A 21,458-nucleotide genomic window follows, 5' to 3' on the forward strand; every position below is an offset into this window, starting at 1 on the left:
GCTTTCCGTGAACGATAATGGGACTAATGATACCAAGTGGATCGTAGATCTTCTGAATTTCCGAAAGAACGTTGCGCTTAGAGATTTTCGTTTTGACGTTTATGTCGTTTTGGAAACTGAACACATCTGTTCTGCAATTCCACCTTAGTCCAAGTATCTTGACCTCGTCCTGTCCGTGGTCCTCGGTTACTATATCAGCTACATTAGACTTCCATTTGTGAAGATAAAATCCGGAACTTCCTAGAATTGATGTTATTTCTTCCTTCAGTTGTATGAGTTGTTCTAGATTATCGCGACCTGTCAGCATATCAGTCCATCTCCATTACTCGGCTGGTTTTTGGAAACTTGTGCTTATTTTCGACAGACAATTATTTTAAACAGCGTGCTGCCACGTATGGGGCAGAACATGTGCCGTAGGTGACGGTGTTCAATCGGTATGTTGCAACAGCTTCTGCATTTGAAAAGCGGAACAAGATTAACTGCAGTTGGCAATCTAACTTGTTCACTAAGATTTGCCGATACATTTTCTCCAGATCTGCCACCAGCACATATTCGGAAAAACGAAATCTTAGCAAAATGTCAAAAATATCTGATTGCATGGTTAGTCCCGTCATGAGAACGTCATTGAGGGATAAGCCACTGGATGTAGCGGCCGATGCATTGAATACTACTCTTAGCTTAGTAGTAGTACTTTCGGGTCTAAGCACTGGATGATGAGGGCTGTAGTACAGAGGGCCACTCTCTGCCAAATTTGTTAGTTCGTTTTCGGTTCGGACCTTTGACATATGGCCTAGTTTCATATACTCTTCCATGAAGTCATTGTACTGTTGGTGTAATGATGGATTGGCTTCTAATCGGCTTTCAAGCTTGAAAAATTTGTTTAGTGCCAAACTTTTAGAATCTCCAAGCTGGTTCACGTTTTGTTTTAGAGGAAGTCGTACTATGAATCGCCCCTCTGGAGACCTTGATGTAGTCTCTATAAATAACTGCTCACAGATAGTTTCTTCTTCAGTCCATTCACGAGACACTAAAATGCTGGTGTTTTCATTAATAACTGTTGTAATTTCTCGATTCGCTTTGAGGTAAGTGTTTCATCCCCCAATCACCCATCCTAGCGTCGTGTTCTGTATCAATGGTGAATGATCACCGATTTTTCTGTTTCCGCTGTGCATGATATCAAACATTGCCGATATTCCTAACAGCATGTCCACTGGTCGGCTCAAATTAAACTCCGGGTCCGCTAGGTTAACATTTGGAAGATCCCAGTGACCTACGCTAATGTCTGCATGTGGGATGGAACCTGTGATGGTGTCAGTTACCAGCATCGGAACTGTTCGGCAATAGGTAGACACACGAGACTTGAAGCAAATGACCGCTTTTTCCCTGACGGGTTGTGAGTTTTGACCAAAACCAGTTACGCTCGTTCGAGTGGAACTTGTAGGAACTCCTATTCGGTTGATAAACGATTTTGTAGCGAAATTAGACTGGGACCCAGAATCTAGTAATGCCCGGCATAGAATCGGTAATCGATCTCGTGAGTAAACCAATACCGAAGCAGTAGGAAGCAAAGTTTCTTGGCCAAATCGATTAATCAGTGTTGTTGTCTCTTTTTTTTTTATCCAAAATATATATTTTTATTAAAGCTCATATGGCGTCAACCTGACGGGGCCGGGAGTTCAATATTTCGACAATGTTTGCCTTATAACTATGTTAGTAATATGTAACCGATTACTCGCGGTTGGCTCGAGGTTAGTATTACAAGTGTTTTCGTAATTGTGATGTTGGTGTCTTCAATGCTCTGTACCTGTGCCCGACACGTGATGCTTCCTATTGGGATGCAGCTGACCATTAATCAGCAACGCCCCCCTAGTCTGTAGCCCATATCTAGCGTGGTGCGTCTTCTCGACCCGAGGAATCCTTCAAGAATGGTCACTAGCCGGCGCAAACATCAGCTCGTGTAGAGTTGTCATGAACGGTACAACCTTTGGCTCTTGTTGAATGATCAGTGGACTGCACAACCTTTGGCCCGTGTATCTGTAAAGAGTGTGTGTATGTATTGCCGCGACTAAGTAAAAGTGTATAGATCGGATAGGAGGGATATGAAACAGGGACACAACGAAGGAAACATCATTAAACGTTGACATCGGCGTTTCTGAGGAACAGGTATAGATGAAGCAGTAGATCAGGATCACGGCTACCTAAGATATCCCGGACGGGGATATCCGATTGTCTGCCTTTTGCTCTCAGTGCTCTAGAGAGCTGAGAGCGAGCAGCATGGAATCGGATACACGACCAGACAATATGCTCGATGTCGTGGTAGCCATCGCCACAATCACATAGATTGTTTGCTGCGAGCCCAATGCGATAGAGATGCGCGTTTAGGTTGTAGTGATTGGACATAAGCCGAGATATCACGCAAATGAAATCACGACCTACATTCAATCCCTTAAACCAAGCTTTCGTCGAAACCTTAGAGATAATCGTGTGTAACCAGCGACCGAATTCATCTTCACTCCACATGCACTGCCAACTAACAAGTGTGTCCCAAAGAGGAATGTGAAAAAATTCGTTATAAGCAATTTGCCTTTCAAAAAGTGTGCCTTCTGAAGCGCCCACCTTAGCTAGCGAGTCCGCTTTCTCATTCCCCGGAATCGAACAATGAGAGGGAATCCATGCTAAGGTAATCTTGAATAATTTTTCGACCAAAACACTCAATAGATGTCTTATTCTTGTTAGGAAATAAGATGAGCGTTTATCAACTTTCATTGAGCGGATTGTCTCTATTGAGCTGAGACTGTCTGAAAAAATAAAATAATGGTCGATGGGCAGTGTTTCAATGATCCCTAGAGCATAGTATATCGCACCCATTTCAGTGACATACACGGAACAAGGATCTTTGAGTTCGAAAGATGCACTGGAATTTTCATTGAATATGCCGAAGCCAGTGGACCCGTTTATGCATGAACCGTCAGTAAAGAACATTTTATCAGATCCAACTTTCCCATATTCTGCCGAAAATATCGACGGAATAACATTGGAGCGTAGGTGATCTGGTATTCCATGGATTTTTTGTCGCATGGACAGATCAAAATTGACAGAGGAATTGCAAAAGTATGGGAAGCAAACTGGGTTGGAGATGCTCGGTGAAGGGTGCACTTCATGGGTAAGGAAATCATGGTACAAAGACATAAAACTTGACTGAGGAGTCAGTTGGAGTAGATTTTCGAAGTTATCAATCACCAATGGATTCAGATCTTGCAACGGATGAGAAATCTGTAGGATAATTATGTGAACCGAAGAGTAAGCGGGGGAATTCCTGCCAAGACTTCGAGACTCATCGTATGTGTCGAATGCAAACTCCCCATTGCTATACGCAAGGAACGATATTGTATTCTCTCCAGCTTGAGAATATGAATCCTGGCAGCTGATCGGAAGCAAAAACTGCCATATTCTAACACTGATAATATCGTTGTTTTGTACAACTGAATGAGGTCTCCTGGATGGGCGCCCCACCATGTTATTGTTTGGAGAAAATTTATTATTTGCTGGCATTTCTGTTTCAAATACGCAATGTGTATTCCCCAGGTACATTTAGAGTCAAAATATACTCCAAGGTATTTGAAAAACATCGAGTGCCTGATCGTTTTGCCGGATAGGTGAAGCTGGAATTGGGCGGGTTCGTGCTTCCTAGAAAAAACGACCATTTCAGTTTTCTCCGTAGAGAATTCGATACCCAGCTTGAGAGCCCACGTGAACAGGTTGTTCAGGGTATCTTGCAAGGATTTTTGCAGAACGGCGAGATTAGTACCCGTGATGGAAATAACTCCATCGTCTGCAAGTTGTCTCAGCGTGCAGTTTCTAGTTAGACAATCATCCATATACACATACACACACTCTTTACAGATACACGGGCCAAAGGTTGTGCAGTCCACTGATGATTCAACAAGAGCCAAAGGTTGTACCGCTCATGACAACTCTACATGAACTGATGATTGCACCGGTTAGTGACCATTCTATCCTGGATTCCTCGAGTCGAGCAAGACGCACCACGCTAGATATGAGGTACAGACTAGGGGGGCGTTGCTGATCAAGGGTCAGCTGCATCCCAATAGGAAGTATCCCGAGTCGGGCACACGTACAGAGCATTGGAGACAGCAACATCCGAATTACGAAAACACTTGTAATACTAACCTCGAGCCAACCGCGAGTAATCGGTTACATATTACTAACATATATAATAAGAAAAATTGTCAAAGTATTGAACTCCCGGCCCCGTGAGGCTAACGCCATATGAGCCTTGATAAAAATATATATTTTGGAAAAAAAAATCATCCATATCATTGACGTAAAAACAGGAAGTGGGTTATATCTATAGTATAACCGCAAGGGTGACGTAGGACAATCGTTGATTTAGAGATCATTTGTTTGAAGTTGAATCTGAATTCATTCTGAATGAATGAATATTTGGAGAACTTCGTAAACGAGAGCGTTACGTTGGAGGCACAAGGTTTTATGCATCCAATATTCGATACGGAAATATCCTACTGATGGGGAAGAATAATCTTCAGAAGCTATCCTGTTAATTGCGATTGATTGAAAAATCACAAAACCAAATGTATTTGGTCACAGTGTTACATGGATAGAAAACATTAAAATAAACTCTTTCACATGAATGTAATTTTAAATTCCCAGAGGAACTGGCCGATTATTTTCCGGATCTTTCTCGATGCTGAACGGCATCCAAACGGAAAGAATTCCGTGCGTGTATGTGTATGTGTAGCGTCTGCTTCGATGGTCACCTTCTCTTCTCCTGAAGGATCGGCTTCTCTGTGCTCCCTCACAGTTTCAAACAAACTGCTTGCGTTTCAGGGCAGATCTCGATCCTTCGCCGTCCAGCATCCTCAGCAACGATGTTGTCTTGTCGATGTCCTCACGAAAAATGAATGCGTCTCACCACCAGAATATCGCTTAAGTATGCTTTTTGTGCGTGATTGAATCGAGAGAAGGCGTGGTTTACGATGGCAATTTGGAAGGCAAACTAGAGGGGAATGAACTCTCAGAGCTCGAAACTTTCGGCGACTGAGCAATAATCGATTGCGGGCGTATACAATATTGGATACGGAAATATCCTACTGATGGAGAAGAATAATCTTCAGAAGCTATCCTGTTAATTGCGATTGATTGAAAAATCACAAAACTAAATGTATTTGGTCACAGTGTTACATGGATAGAAAACATTAAAATAAATTCTTTCACATGAATGTAATTTTAAATTCCCAGAGGAACTGGCAGATTATTTTCCGGATCTTTCTCGATGCTGAATGGCATCCAAACGGAAAGGATTCCGCGCGTGTATGTGTGTGTGTGTGTAGCGGCTGCTTCGAGATCTTCCCAGGGAACCGTTTGTGGCATCACTCTCCTCCTGATGGATTCCCTTCTGGCTTAAGGTGCACAAACAGGCTCTTGGTGACACCGTTCATCCGCGCTTTCATGATAAATGAAGAGCTTCACTACAACAGCGACAACATGCTCCAATCGCTGTTCAATTAGAACTGAGTGGATTTCCGAGCGGCGCTCGCTTATATACCGATTGGTGATTTCAATAGCCTGTTTTGAAAGCAAATTTAAGACTATTGAAACAAGTTTTTGGATCAGAAAGTAACAAGTATAGAACGCGTAGACATTTTATCTTTCGAATGAAGTGTTTATCATACCATTTTGTTCAGTTGTTTAGGAACTATTAACACTCAAAATCTCGGTCTCCGGCGTAACGCTTTCGTTTTCGAAACTTTGATTTTACACCCCGGTATAGAAATGAAAGACGTAGTCCTACGTCAAAACTATACAAGAGGGGGCTTAGGCAGGAGCCTTGTGGTAGACCCATAAAACTGTAACGAGAAGATTTCGAGCTGCCATGAGAGAAAATCATGTGCTTTTCTGACAGTAAATTGTACAGGAAATTGTTGAGAATTGGTGAAAGTCCACGATTATGAAGCTTCTCTGAGAGAATTTCCATGGAAACTAAATCAAATGCCCCTTTGATATAGAGAAAAACGGAAGCCATTTGTTCTTTGCGAGCAAATGCGATTTGGATTTCAGAAGATAGCAGCGCGAGACAATCATTTGTACCTTTACCTCGGCGGAAGCCACACTGCGTATTTGACAGCAAATTGTTCGTTTCAACCCACTTGTCCAAACTAAGTAGAATCATTTTCTCTAACAATTTACGAATACAGGATAACATTGCAATCGGCCTATACGAATTGTGATCGCAAGCCGGCTTGTTGGGTTTTCGTATGGCTATCACTCTCACTTGTCTCCAGTCATGTGGGACTATATTCAGCTCCAGAAACTTGTTGAACAAGTTCAGCAAATGCTGTTTCGCCAAGTCGGGAAGATTCTTCAACAAGTTGAATTTAATCTTGTCCGACCCCGGAGCTGAATTGTTACATGAGAGGAGGGCAATTGAGAACTCTACCATCGAAAAATTCTCATAATCGCCTTGGAGCGGAATGTCGCGTACGACGTTTTGTGCAGGAACGGAATCGGGAATTTCTTGCAAATTTGACAATCCAACGGTCAGAGTATTCCTCACTTTCATTTGTATGGTTCCAGCCACGCATTCTCCTAGCCGTGTTCCAAAGAGTGCTCATAGCTGTCTCCCTTGACAAACCATTGACGAACTTCCGCCAATATCCACGCTTTTTTGCTTTAATCAGACCTTTTAGTTTGGCTTCTATAGCTTGGTACTTTCAAAACCATTCCACTAATCCAGTTTTCCTGAATTTTTTGAAAGCGGATGATTTTTCAAGGTAGACCTTTGAACATTCCTTGTCCCACCAAAGTGATGGAGGACGACGTCGGAAAGTGGTAGCAGGAATACGTTTCTTTTGAGCTTGAAGTGCGCTTTCGTAAATCAAACTCGATATAAAGTTATACTCTTCGAGTGGAGGAAGTTCATGCATTGAAACAAGTGCTTCAGATATTATTACTGCAAATTTTCCCCAGTCAATATTTTTCGTGAGGTCATACGCAATATCGACTGACTCACGAGAACCTGATTCATTGGCGATCGATAAAATTATTGGCAGGTGATCACTACCGTGGGGATCTTGGATTACCTTCCACGTGCAATCCAGGGATAATGAAGAAGAGCAAAGTGATATGTCTAGCATACTTGCCCATGCAGGAGGGTTGGCTATCCTAGTTGCTTCCCCTGTATTTAAAACTGTCATGTTGAAGTTGTCGCACACCCTGCGTCAGGAAAAGAAAAATGTACCGTCCTGCGATGTACCGGAACTTCCTGCATTGGGAGCGTCAGCAACAGGCTCGTCGTTCTGCAGAATGGAGTAGGGATTGTCCTGAGTCGTTGGAACGGAACTCTTAAGCATTTCTGCATAAGTCCGCTTGGAACGTTCCTTTAAGGAACGCTTGATTTTTTCCCCTCGTTGTTTGTACACTGGGGATTGAATAATATCATGAGGAGTCCCGCCGTTCTCATCATGGCTCTCTCCACAATCTGCGCAACGTTTTTTATTGCAACAATAGGCGGTCGTGTGACCGAGTTGCATTTCATTACCCGGGGTACAAACAACTGAACAGGTAAACGAAGTGCGCCTATTGCAACGTAGTTTGGAAGGGCGGACCCCTCAAAAGTCACACGAAAAGAGTTTGTCCGATTCAGAACCCTTTTGTCATTTTTTTCACAGTTTTTAGTGAAGAGTTCTTGAAGCGACCGACACCATCGATAATCTCTTTTCGAGTCAAACCCTTTTCGGTTATTACGCCGTCTATTTCGACGTTGCAACAGGGCACGTATACGAGACACTCAATCGCAAAGAGGTCGCAGCGCGTGATTTCGTTCGCTAGGTCCTGCTTGAGACGACAACTTGTAGTTTGTCTGGCCCCATCCGTGTAATCTCGGTAACTTCGGAAAACTTCTGAGTAAGTTCCTTCGAGATACGAATGACATTGAGAGGTTTAGATTTTCGTCTAAAGTATACAATGAATGGGCCTTTGGAGCCTTCATGGTATTCTTTTGGACGAAAATCCTGTTTTTCGTCAATGTCCTCATCTTCGGAACTTTCAACATCATATACAGAAGTTTCTTCCTCAGCTTCTGCTTCATCTTCCTGCTCTTCAGGAGGAGGATCGGTATCGGAAATATTCAATGGCGTCGATGGGGGATCCTTCCCGCCCTCAGCCATATCAAAAAAATCGATCAACTGTTCGATATGAACAGAATATAATGATAATCAAAATAAATAAATAAGTGAAAAAAAATAAATAAAAAATAAAAAATTCTCTCTGCACCTCAGTGATGGGGAAAATGTGTTGCAGTCTAGAACGCTGCAGATAAAGAGGGGGATATTCCAAGGCGACTCTTTCAGCCCGCTTTGGTTTTGTCTGGCACTGAACCCCCTCAGTAGGACGCTCAATAGAAACGGTCATGGCTATAAAATAAGGTATGGCGACGGCGCCCACGAAGAAGTGACCCATACCTTCTACATGGATGATCTCAAGGTCTACGCTGATTCACGTCAGCGTCTAGGTGTAGCTATCCGGGTTGTCGAAGACATAAGCAGGGACATCTGCATGGAGTTCGGCCTTGACAAGTGCCGCTGTGTCCATCTGCTGAAAGGGCAGCTTACCGAATCCGGAGGTTACGAGGTCTATGACGGCGAGTTCATAAGAGACATGGTTCGTTGCGAATCCTATAAATATCTTGGATTCCGACAGCTCACCGGGATTCGCCACTCCGACATCAAGACGGAGCTGCGAGACAAGTTCTTGAGTCGAGTGAACTGTGTCCTGAGGACTTTCCTCAACGCGGGGAACAAGGTACGCGCGATCAACACATTCGCGGTTCCCCTGCTGACCTTCAGTTTTGGTGTAGTCAAATGGAGCAAAACTGACCTAGAGGACCTTGAGAGGAGGATGAGGAAAGCATTTAAAGAGGCCGGAATGCATCATCCTCAATCGGCACTGGAGAGAGTTTCACTGCCACGCAAAGAAGGGGGACTTGGAATAGTCGACATATCTGCACTGTGTGTTGCCCAGGTACGACAACTGCGCGAGTACTTCGCAGAACGCGCCAACCAAAACGCGCTATACCGGGCTGTCTGCGCCGCCGACAGAGGATACAGCGCTCTGCACTTGGCGCAAGCGGAGTACCAACTCAACTGCAATCTGCAGACAGTGGAGGAGATTGCAGCTTGGAAGCAGAAGGCAGTGCATGGTGCCCACCCCCATCAACTGGACCGGCCACACGTCGACAAGGCCGCATCTAATCTGTGGCTAACGCGTGGTGAACTCTCTTCAGTAGTAGAAGCCGACATGATAGCCATCCAGGACAGGATAATGCCGACGAGAAACTGCAGGCGGTACGTCTGGCATCAAGACGTTGATGACATTTGCCGGATGTGCCAGAGGAACTGGCAGATTATTTTCAGTAACGATTGGATATTTCCACATTTTCCTCGATACTGGAAGCCCACCAGTGGCTTATGCTAACTCGATAACCATCTGTTAATAGCACTTGATTGAAACATATTTGGTCACAGTGTTACATGGATAGAAAACATTAAAATAAACTCTTTCACATGAATGTATTTTTGAATTCCCAGAGGAACTGGCAGATTATTTTCCGGATCTTTCTCGATGCTGAATGGCATCCAAACGGAAAGGATTCCGCGCGTGTATGTGTGTGTGTGTGTAGCGGCTGCTTCGAGATCTTCCCAGGGAACCGTTTGTGGCATCACTCTCCTCCTGATGGATTCCCTTCTGGCTTAAGGTGCACAAACAGGCTCTTGGTGACACCGTTCATCCGCGCTTTCATGATAAATGAAGAGCTTCACTACAACAGCGACAACATGCTCCAATCGCTGTTCAATTAGAACTGAGTGGATTTCCGAGCGGCGCTCGCTTATATACCGATTGGTGATTTCAATAGCCTGTTTTGAAAGCAAATTTAAGACTATTGAAACAAGTTTTTGGATCAGAAAGTAACAAGTATAGAACGCGTAGACATTTTATCTTTCGAATGAAGTGTTTATCATACCATTTCGTTCAGTTGTTTAGGAACTATTAACACTCAAAATCTCGGTCTCCGGCGTAACGCTTTCGTTTTCGAAACTTTGATTTTACACCCCGGTATAGAAATGAAAGACGTAGTCCTACGTCAAAACTATACAAGAGGGGGCTTAGGCAGGAGCCTTGTGGTAGACCCATAAAACTGTAACGAGAAGATTTCGAGCTGCCATGAGAGAAAATCATGTGCTTTTCTGACAGTATGTGCGACATGATAGCCATCCAGGACAGGATAATGCCGACGAGAAACTGCAGGCGGTACGTCTGGCATCAAGACGTTGATGACATTTGCCGGATGTGCCATCAACCAGGTGAAAACATAGAGCACATTATGGGAGGCTGTCCCGTTTTGGCCAACGCAGCCTACACCGAGCGCCACAACAACGTGGCCCGTATTGTTCATCGACAACTGGCGCTCCAATGTGCTCTACTGGAAGACAACGTACCAAACTACCGGTACCTGCCTGCACCTGTCCTGGAAAATGACCGTTTCAAGCTGTACTGGGATCGCACTGTTCTGACCGACCTCTCGATCCACCACAACCGTCCTGATATAATGGTTTACGACAAGAGTGACCGCAAAGTCACCATCATCGATGTCGCTATTCCACTGAACCAGAATCTGGAGGAGACCCACGGTCGCAAAATCTGCAAGTACCGACCATTGGCCGTGGAGCTCAAGGAACTGTGGGGGCTAAGGGAGGTCCCAAGAATTGTTCCAGTCGTTCTCTCTGGAACTGGAATTGTCCCGAAGACACTTCTGGAAGCGCTAAAGGTGTTGAACATGGAGAAGGAATTGGCCGGCATCCAAAAGTCGGTCATCCTTAGCACCTGCGCGATTGTCCGACAATTTCTCGGTCAGGACTGAAACAGCACGAGCATGCAGATACGTGCATTCCGCAGAGCCTAGTCCCCCTTTGGCATTCAGAAGCCCGGGGGCAGGTGAAAACTCTGGCTAGGTTCGCCTAGTTAAGAAGTGAGATAAGTCTGCCAAAAAAAAAAAAATTAAAAATTATTTTTTTATAAGGTTATGATGCGAATATTAAATTCAATTTATTTAAAAAATGCTAAAAAGAAAAAAAAGTTCCAATAAAAGTTCAACGGTATATAAGAAATAATGATCACCCCTAATGCCAACGTTTGCCGATTTGGTTAACACAAAGTTGAACAATGGTATAAATCGTGCACAGAAGGTAGAAGGAATGATAGGGAAACAAAAGTAAAAAAAATTCTACTTGCCGCGGCTGTGTGGCGTGTGCGATGAATGTGTCTGATTTGGATCCTCAGCGCGCACCATTTTAAGTTTCGCTACACTCGCAAGCGCAACCGATGAAAAGCACACTATTATTCGATGTGAAAAAACACCTTTGTTGGATCGATTAAAAACTTGTCCGATCTGCTTGCGAGTTGTCGAACCAACCAGTTGTTGTCTCTGTTTAAGTTTTTTTTTATTAAACAAAACAATAATGTAATACTTTACAGATTAGGTATAAGGTACATTACTCACTTTTACCTTCACGAAGTCTGCTTGAATCGCTGTTCGCAGATACTGGTTTAGCCCTTTTCTCTCGATGAATTGAAGTGTGATGTCTACCGTCACATTTGAGACACCCCCTGCTGTGGCATTGTTCTGCTGTGTGATTAGGTTTCAGACAGTTGTAGCAAAGAGAAAATCGTTTCACCATCTTGAGCTTGTCTTATAGCGTCTTTTACTTATACCGATTGCAGTAACTGAGGGCATGGTCTCCTTTGCATGCCGCACATCCATGTTGAAATCTATTGACCGCCAACGCTCGCGTTTCCATTTTGAACATTTTTGGCAGAGTGGTTGTCTCCGTATAAATTTTTCGCTTGGTAGGTAAAGCGTCCAACATTTGGCATCTGTCCGTTACAAAGGTTTCAAGTTGATTGTACGATGATGACATGGTTCCAGATGACGCAGCCTCCCATTCCTGACGTGTTATTGGGTCCAATTTATTAGCCATCAAGTGGATCAATATTGCATCCCAAGATTCAACCGGTTGATTTAGGATCTGGAGACAACGAAGATGCTTCCTAGCTGTATCGAAGAGGTTCCGAAGACTCACTGCCGATTCTACTTCAAGTGATTTCATTTCGAACAGCTCACGTGTGTGGCGCTGAATCAATAGTTTCGGGTTGTTATAGCGTTGAATCAACATTTCATACGCCACAGCGTAGTTTGCTTCTGTGGTTGGTAGTGAGTCTATCAATCCTAGAGCCGAACCTCGTAGGGAAAGTTTCAGGTACTCAAACTTTTGTATGGTGGCCAACGTAGGTCGTTAATGGATTAGTCCGTTGAATTTGTCGAACCACTCAAGCCAAGCTTCCCCCGACTCGGAAAACACTGGAAGATCGACATAAGGTAAGCGCACTGCATCTCTGTTGCCTACGGATGAATTGTGGTTCCGCTTGCTGTTGATGGTTTTGTCGATCATGCTCAATCCAGTTATATCCTGGGTATCTACGGTGTCTCTGTTTAGCATTTCGTCGGGAGTCAGTTGTTCCAGGAGGCTTTGCGATTGGTCGTAGTTCTGGTAACATGTTTTCAACATGTCACGTCTTGTTTCCAGTGCCATGATGTCGTCTTGGAACGCAGCAATGTTGTTGATGATGTGTCGAATCCTTGAAGCCGCATGGTTGCGCTGCATGGTGAGCCGATTGAATTCAGACTGATCCATGTACACTACCGAACCTTCGGTAGTAGTTTGATCACTGTGTTCTATGTGCGTATCTTCCGCGTCGTAGGCATGTTGGTCGTCAGGGTGTTCCTGTTCTACTTCCATTGTTTACACCTGTCAGCCGAAAGTATTTTTTTGTTTTTAAGTTTGTTGTTCCTTATTTTATTTGTTATATCATGCTTTTGAACGAGGGGAAGCGTAGACTACGTAGCAACCCGATTGTCCGAATGTTCTCTCAATAATTCTGCTAAAGCATTTTTTCTTTTCACTGAGTATCATTTTTCTCAACCCATGCGTTTAAAAACGCGTACAGAAAAGCAGCAGCCATTTTTATCAATAGTCGGCCCGAGCGCCGGATTCTTTTCAATCTACACGATCGAGAACGTATAAGGAAAGGAGTAGCCATTTTGATCGATAATAGCCCCGAGCGGCGTTTTTTCTTCTCAACCCACACGGCCGAAAAAGCATGCAAAATAACATCAGCCATTTTAATTGATAATCGCCCCGAGCGGCGTTTTCTTCTCAATCCACAGGATCGAGAACGCATACCGAAATGCAGCAGCTATTTTGATCGATGATGGCCCCGAGCGGCGCTTTCTTTACCCACACGCCGAGAACGCATACAGAAGAGCATCAGCCATTTGATTGAAAATCGTCCCGGGCGGCGCTTTCTTCTCAACCCACACAGTCGAGAACGCATACAAAAAAGCTGTTTTAATTTCTACTGATAATCGCCCCGAGCGGCGATTTGATTCTAAAGTATGATTTTGCCGACCCGAGTGTCACAGCATGGTTCCCCTCATGGTTCCATTCTCATTAGAGTCGACCCATGTGTCGTGATCTACGCTTTCCACCACCGATTGTGCCCTAAAGCTAGAACAGAAAATAAATTACCTTGAAAAATGCCAGATCCGGTTCGAAGGACCAGTTATGATGATTATTATTCGGAGAAACTTGGAAAACGTCTACACTGTCCGATATCTTTTGAATAAGAGATTAAAACTGTCATAGACCCGAACGCAAGCCGAACATACCCTCATCCCGAATAGTCAACAGACATACGTCCGAACGTTACTGTCATAATAAACAACACGAGTGGACCAAGGTATATTTATTCAAGGTGTGTCAGTGTCAGACTTACGTCACAATGCTTAACAGCGACACAACAATATTTGTCCGAGTTGGACCACCAAACTCAGCGCTACTAATCCCGTCGGTCTTGCACGACCAACGGCAGATAAGTACACCACCAAAAAACAAAACGGACACTCGGCGCAACAGCGCCCAAAGAAAGAAGCACGTTCGACTCAGACGATGTGTGGTCCCGAAAAGACAAAATTTCTGCCGGTTTCTTTTTACCTCTGTGACAGTTCGATTTCTGTCGCCGTGACAGTTGTGGTGGGTGCGATGGTGCAGGGGTGTACTGCATGCATGCATGAACTGAATGTCTGATTCAGACGCCCAAAACGTTACACTTTATGCTGGGAATATCGTGAAGGCAATGTGTCGCGGTGAGGACACCTGGAATGCAGCGAACAGCGCAATCGTACACATCATGTCCGAGCTACAGCGGTAGTGGAGGGCCGACCAGCGCGCAGACAATGCCTGACGGTGGAAGGTGAACTGCGAGGCCTATTGTAATGGATGATACCCCACGGGAGTAGCTGTGATGAAGTGCGCGTCATGTTGGAGGGCATTACCTATTCGGTTCACGTCTCAAATCCCGCGAAGGTGGTTATGACGGATTGCGCGTCAAGTTGTAGGGCAATTCCTAATCGGTGCACGTCTCGATGGGTAAACGGTTACTGGCGAGATGGAATGCGTGATGTGTGGTGAACAGCATTATTTTTTTTTTTCCAAAATATATTTTTTATTAAGGCACATGTGGCGTTAGCCTGACGGGGCCGGGAGTCCAATATTTTGACAATTTTTGTCTTACAACTATGTTAGTAATATGTAACCGATTACTCGCGGTTGGCTCGAGGTTAGTATTACAAGTGTTCTCATAATTGGTATGTTGCATTCTTCGATGCTCTATACGTGTGCACGACACGGGCTACTTCCTATTGGGATGCAGCTGACCATTAATCAGCAACGCCCCCCTAGTATGTACCCCATATCTAGCGTGGTGCGTCTTCTCGACTCGAGGAATCCAGGATAGAATGGTCACTAGCCGGCGCAATCATCAGTTCGTGTAGAGTTGTCATGAGCGGTACAACCTTTGGCTCTTGTTGAATGATCAGTGGACTGCACAACCTTTGGCCCGTGCATCTGTAAAGAGTGTGTGTATGTATTGCCGCGACTAAGTAAAAGTTTATCGATCGGATAGGAGGGATATGAAACGGGGACACAACGAAGGAAACATCATTAAACGTTGACATCGGCGTTTCTGAGGAACAGGTATAGATGAAGCAGAAGATCAGGATCCCGGCTACCTAAGATATCCCGGACGGGGATATCCGATTGTCTGCCTTTTGCTCTCAGTGCTCTAGAGAGCTGAGAGCGAGCAGCATGGAACCGGATACACGACCAGACAACATGCTCGATGTCGTGGTAGCCATCGCCACAATCACAAAGATTGTTTGCTGCGAGCCCAATGCGATAGAGATGCGCGTTTAGGTTGTAGTGATTGGACATAAGCCGAGATATCACGCGAATGAAATCACGACCTACATTCAATCCCTTGAACCATGCACTCGTCGAGACCTTAGGGATAATCGTGTGTAACCAACGACCGAACTCATCTTCACTCCACATGCGCTGCCAACTAACGAGTGTGTCCTGACGAGGAATGTGAAAAAATTCATTATAGGCAATTTGCCTTTCAAAAAGTGTGCCTTCTGAAGCGCCCACCTTAGCTAGCGAGTCCGCTTTCTCATTCCCCGGAATCGAGCAATGAGAGGGAACCCATGCTAAGGTAATCTTGAATAATTTTTCGACCAAAACACTCAATAGATGTCTTATTCTTGTTAGGAAATAAGATGAGCGTTTATCAACTTTCATTGAGCGGATTGTCTCTATTGAGCTGAGACTGTCTGAAAAAATAAAATAATGGTCGATGGGCAGTGTTTCAATGATCCCTAGAGCATAGTATATCGCACCCATTTCAGTGACATACACGGAACAAGGATCTTTGAGTTCGAAAGATGCACTGGAATTTTCATTGAATATGCCGAAGCCAGTGGACCCGTTTATGCATGAACCGTCAGTAAAGAACATTTTATCAGATCCAACTTTCCCATATTCTGCCGAAAATATCGACGGAATAACATTGGAGCGTAGGTGATCTGGTATTCCATGGATTTTTTGTCGCATGGACAGATAAAAAAAACAGAGGAATTGCAAAAGTTTGGGAAGCAAACTTGGTTGGAGATGCCTGGTGAAGGGTGCACGTCGTGGGTAAGGTACTCATGGTATAAAGACATAAAACATAAAGTTGTAGTAGATTTTCGAAGTTATCAATCACCAATGGATTCATGATCTTGCAACGGATGAGAAATCTGTAGGATAATTCTGTGAACCGAAGAGTAAGCGGGGGTTCTCCTGCCAAAACTTCGAGACTCATCGTATGTGTCGAATGCAAACACCCCATGGCTATACGCAAGCAACGATATTGTATCCTCTCCAGCTTGAGAATATGAATCCTGGCAGCTGATCGGAAGCAAAAACTGCCATATTCTAACACTGATAATATCGTTGTTTTGTACAACTGAATGAGGTCTCCTGGATGGGCACCCCACCATGTTCCGGTTATTGTTTGGAGAAAATTGATTCTTTGCTGGCATTTCTGTTTCAAATACGCAATGTGTCACCCCCAGGTACATTTAGAATCAAAATATACACCCAGGTATTTGAAAAACATAGAGTGCTGGATCGTTTCGCCGGATAGGTAAAGCTGGAATTGGGCGGGTTCGTGCTTCCTAGAAAAAACGACCATTTCAGTTTTCTCCGTAGAGAATTCGATACCCAGCTTGAGGGCCCACGTGAACAGATTGTTCATGGTATCTTGCAACGACTTTTGCAGAGCGACGGGATTAGTACCCGTGATGGAAATAACTCCATCGTCTGCAAGTTGTCTCAGCGTGCAGTCTCTAGTTAGACAATCATCCATATCATTGACGTAAAAACTGTACAAGAGGGGGCTTAGGCAGGAGCCTTGCGGTAGGCCTATAAAACTGTAACGAGAAGATTTTTAGTTGCCATGAGAGAAATTCATGTGCTTTTCTGACAGTAAATTGTACAGGAAATTATTCAGAATTGGTGAAAGTCCACGATTATGAAGCTTCTCTTAGAGAATTTCCATGGAAACTGAATCAAATGCCCCTTTGATATCGAGAAAAACGGAAGCCATTTGTTCTTTGCGAGCAAATGCGATTTGGATTTCAGAAGATAGCAGCGCGAGACAATCATTCGTCCCTTTACCTCGACGGAAGCCAAACTGCGTATTTGACAGCAAATTGTTCGTTTCGACCCACTTGTCTAAACGAAGTAGAATCATTTTCTCTAACAATTTACGAATACAGGATAACATTGCAATCGGTCTATACGAGTTGTGATCGCAAGCCGGCTTGTTGGGTTTTCGTATGGCTATCACTCTCACTTGTCTCCAGTCATGCGGGACAATATTCAGCTCCAGAAACTTGTTGAACAAGTTCAGCAAACGCTGTTTTGCCAAGTCGGGAAGATTCTTCAACAAGTTGAATTTAATCTTGTCCGACCCCGGAGCTGAATTGTTACATGAGAGGAGGGCAATTGAGAATTCTACCATCGAAAAATTCTCATAATCGCATTGGAGCGGAATATCGCGTACGACGCTTTGTGCAGGAACAGAATCGGGACAAACCTTCCTTGCAAATTTGAAAATCCAACGGTCAGAGTATTCCTCACTTTCATTGGTATGGTTCCAGCCACGCATTCTCCTAGCCGTATTCCAAAGAGTACTCATAGCGGTCTCCCTTGACAAACCATTGACGAACTTCCGCCAATATCCACGCTTTTTTGCTTTAATCAGACCTTTTAGTTTGGCTTCTAGAGCTTGGTACTTTCGAAACCATTCCAGTTTTCCTGAATTTTTTGAAAGCGGATGATTTTTCAAGGTAGACCTTTGAACATTCCTTGTCCCACCAAAGTGATGGAGGACGACGTCGGAAAGTGGTAGCCGGTACACGTTTCTTTTGAGCTTGAAGTGCGCTATCGTAAATCAAACTTGATATAAAATTATACTCTTCAAGGGGAGGAAGTTCATGCATCGAAATGATTGCTTCAGATATTAATTCTGCAAATTTTCTCCAGTCAATATTCTTCGTGAGGTCATACGCAATATCAACTGACTCACTAGATTTTGATTCATTGGCGATCGATAAAATTATTGGTAGGTGATCACTACCGTGGGGATCTTGGATTACCTTCCATGTGCAATCCAGGGATAATGAAGAAGAGCAGAGAGATATGTCTAGCATGCTTGCCCGTGCAGGAGGGTTGACTATCCTAGTTGCTTCCCCAGTATTTAAAACTGTCATGTTGAAGTTGTCGCACAGATCATAAATCAACGTGGCACGGTTGTCATCGTAGAGTGATCCCCATGCTGTTCCATGGGAGTTGAAGTCACCTAAGATTAACCGCGGCTCCGGCAATGCCTCGATAATATCAAAGAACTGATGGCGGACTACCGTAGTCCTGGGAGGAATATATATCGAAGCAATGCAGAGTTCTTTGCCATTGATTTGTATCTAGCAAGCGACAACTTCAATGCCTGTAATCGATGGGATAGTGACTCTATAGAAGGAGTGACGTTTTTTGATCCCCAATAGTACGCCACCAAACGAGTCGTTACGATCTAGGCGAATAATGTTGAAATCGTGAAAATTCAGCTCGTCGGCTGAACAAAGCCATGTTTCACAGAGAGAAAATACATCACAGTTAGAATTGTGAACTAAAAATTTAAATTGGTCTAGTTTAGGGATGATGCTTCTGCAATTCCACTGTATGACAGTGGTCAAATCCTTGACCTCTTGCGCTGAATTAGGCATCGAGGGAAATGAACGCTGCTAAAAAGTCACATTTTTCTTTCAAAAATGTTCTCACAACCGGAAGCAAACATAATACTATGCTTTTAAGAGGATCATTTATATTTAAAGCATTTAAAATGTTATCCACAAGGTCTGAAAGCGCAAGCAGGCCAGGTAGTGGCTGTTGCTTCGACCGCGAAAATGGAACAGACGTGTTCGTTGTTGTTCCGGGAAGTGCTGAGGACCCCTGGTTGGTAGCATGACCACGTAAACCGGGAGGTACCTGCTTCGGCCTATTCTCAGCACGTTCAGTTCGAGGCTTCATTCCAACTTGGGAAGTTTCGGTATTCTTTCTGGGGAGTGATGGAAAAGAAGTAATTTTTCTTTTCCTGATGGCACCCTGCGATGTACCGAAACATCCGGCATTGGGAGCGTCAGCAACAGGCTCGTCGTTCTGCAGAATGGAGTAGGGATTGTCATGTGTCGTTGGCACGGAACTCTTAAGCATTTCTGCAAAAGTCCGCTTGGAACGTTCCTTTAAGGAACGCTTGAGTTTTCCCCCTCGTTGTTTGTACACCGGGCATTGAATAAGATCATGAGGAGTCCCGCCGCAATGAAGACACTTGTGCTCTTTCGCGCAAGGATTCTCATCATGGCTCACTCCACAATCTGCGCAACGTTTTTTATTGCAACAATAGGCGGCCGTGTGACCGAGTTGCATACATTTGTTGCATTTCATTACCCGGGGTACAAACAATCGAACAGGTAAACGAAGTGCCCCTATTGCAACGTAATTTGGAAGGGCGGAACCCTCAAAAGTCACACGAAAAGAGTTTGTCCGATTGAGAATTCTTTTGTCATTTTTATGTGACACAGATTTCAGTCGATCGCATGCAAGAATCTTCACAGTTTTTAGTGTGGAGTTCTTGAAGCGACCGACACCATCGATTATCTCTTTTCGGGTCAAACCCTTTTCGGTTATTACGCCGTCTATTTCGAATGTTGCAACAGGGTACGTATACACGATACTCAATCGCAAAGAGGTCGCCGCGCGTTATTTTGTTCGCTTGGGTCCTGCTTGAGACGACAACTCGTAGTTTGTCTGGCCCCATCCGTGTAATTTCGGTAACGTCAGAAAAATGTTGAGTTAGTTCCTTCGAGATACGAATGACATTGAGAGGTTTGGATTTTCGTCTAAAGTACACAATGAATGGGCCTTTGGAGCCTTCAGGGTATTCTTTAGGACGAAAATCCTGTTTCTCGTCGATTTCCTCATCTTCGGAACTATCAACTTCGTAAACAGAATTTTCTACCTCAATTTCTGCTTCATCCTCCTGCTCTTCAGGAGGAGGTTCGGTATCAGAAATATTCAATTGCGTCAACGGGGGGTCCTTTCCGCCCTCAGCCATATTAGAAAAATCGGCCAACTGTTCGATATGAACAGAATATAATAATTATCAAAATGAATAAGTAAAAAAAAATATTATAAGGTTATGCTGCGGATAATATTTATATTAATTTATTTTATTTATATAAAATTCTAAAATGAAAAAAAGTTCCAATAAAATTTCAACGGTAATGTAACCAAGAAAAAATAGACACCCCTAATGCCAACGTTTGCCGATTTGGTAAACACACAGATGAACAATGGTGTAAATCGAGCACAGATGGTAGAAGGAATGGTAGGAGGACAAAAGAAAAATAAACTTATACTTGCCGCTGCTGTGTGGCGTGTGTGATAAATCTGTCTGAATTGTATCCTCTGCGTCTCGGTCGCGCACCACTTTGAGCTTCGCTCTACTCGCAAGCGCAACCGATGAAAAAAAAGTCTGACACAGTCTGATTCGATGTGGAAAAAAACACCTTTGTTGGATCGTTTCGAAAACCTATCCGATCTACTTGCGAGTTATCGAACGAATCCAGACATTATGTACGCTGGCAATACCTAATCGCGAAATAGAAGGTGGTTCAAGGCGAGGGTCGTTCCAACGGAGCAAGCGTCAAGTAGCTGATGCATCCACGAGAGTAGCTGTGACGGAGTGCGCGTCAAGTTGAAGGGCACTATCTAATCTGAGAATAGAAATCCTGCTAGTGTGACTAAGACGGGGCGCGCGTTACGTTGGAGAGCGCTTCCTAATCGGTTTACGTTTCGACAGGAGAGAAACCCCTGCTAGGGTGGCTGTGACGGGTTGCGTGTCAAGTTGGATGGCAATTCCTTATTGGAACACGTCTCGACGGGTAAACGGATAATGGCGAGATGGAATGGAAGCGGCGCGGAAAACAACAAAATGCCTGCCTGGCAACGCTTGGTTGTGGCCTGGATGGAGGAACATCGCGAGGATCGTTTTGACGGAACGAGTATCAAGGAGGATGTCATCAAACCGGTGCATAACCCACGATGAAGGGCACTACCTAATCGGCGCTCCGACGGGTGAACGGATGCTGGCACAGTTGGCAAAATTGGAATGAAATAAAAAAAAGTATATTCTGGAGATCAGGAAGCCTTTATTGCAACATTATCCGCCACCCATTTATCGTTATCGTGAAGAACTCGATCAACTCTTAGTTCACGTTGTGACTGCCACAATAGTTGCTGTGTTATATCGCAATGATTAAGGTTGATCTGGGTAACCTTCATTACTGTAGACCTGCCGTCGCCTTC

General features: G+C 44.1%; 1 protein-coding gene across 5 annotated transcripts in view; it reads left to right on the forward strand.

Moving 5' to 3' along the window:
• The window catches only part of LOC129764736 (metabotropic glutamate receptor 8-like), a 68,937-nt gene that overhangs the window by 22,126 nt on the left and 25,353 nt on the right, over nt 1-21,458 (forward strand). The gene's annotated exons all lie outside the window — the stretch shown is intronic.

The sequence above is a fragment of the Toxorhynchites rutilus genome, chromosome 2 (genome assembly GCF_029784135.1).
Source record: "Toxorhynchites rutilus septentrionalis strain SRP chromosome 2, ASM2978413v1, whole genome shotgun sequence".
Classification (NCBI taxonomy): domain Eukaryota; kingdom Metazoa; phylum Arthropoda; class Insecta; order Diptera; family Culicidae; genus Toxorhynchites; species Toxorhynchites rutilus.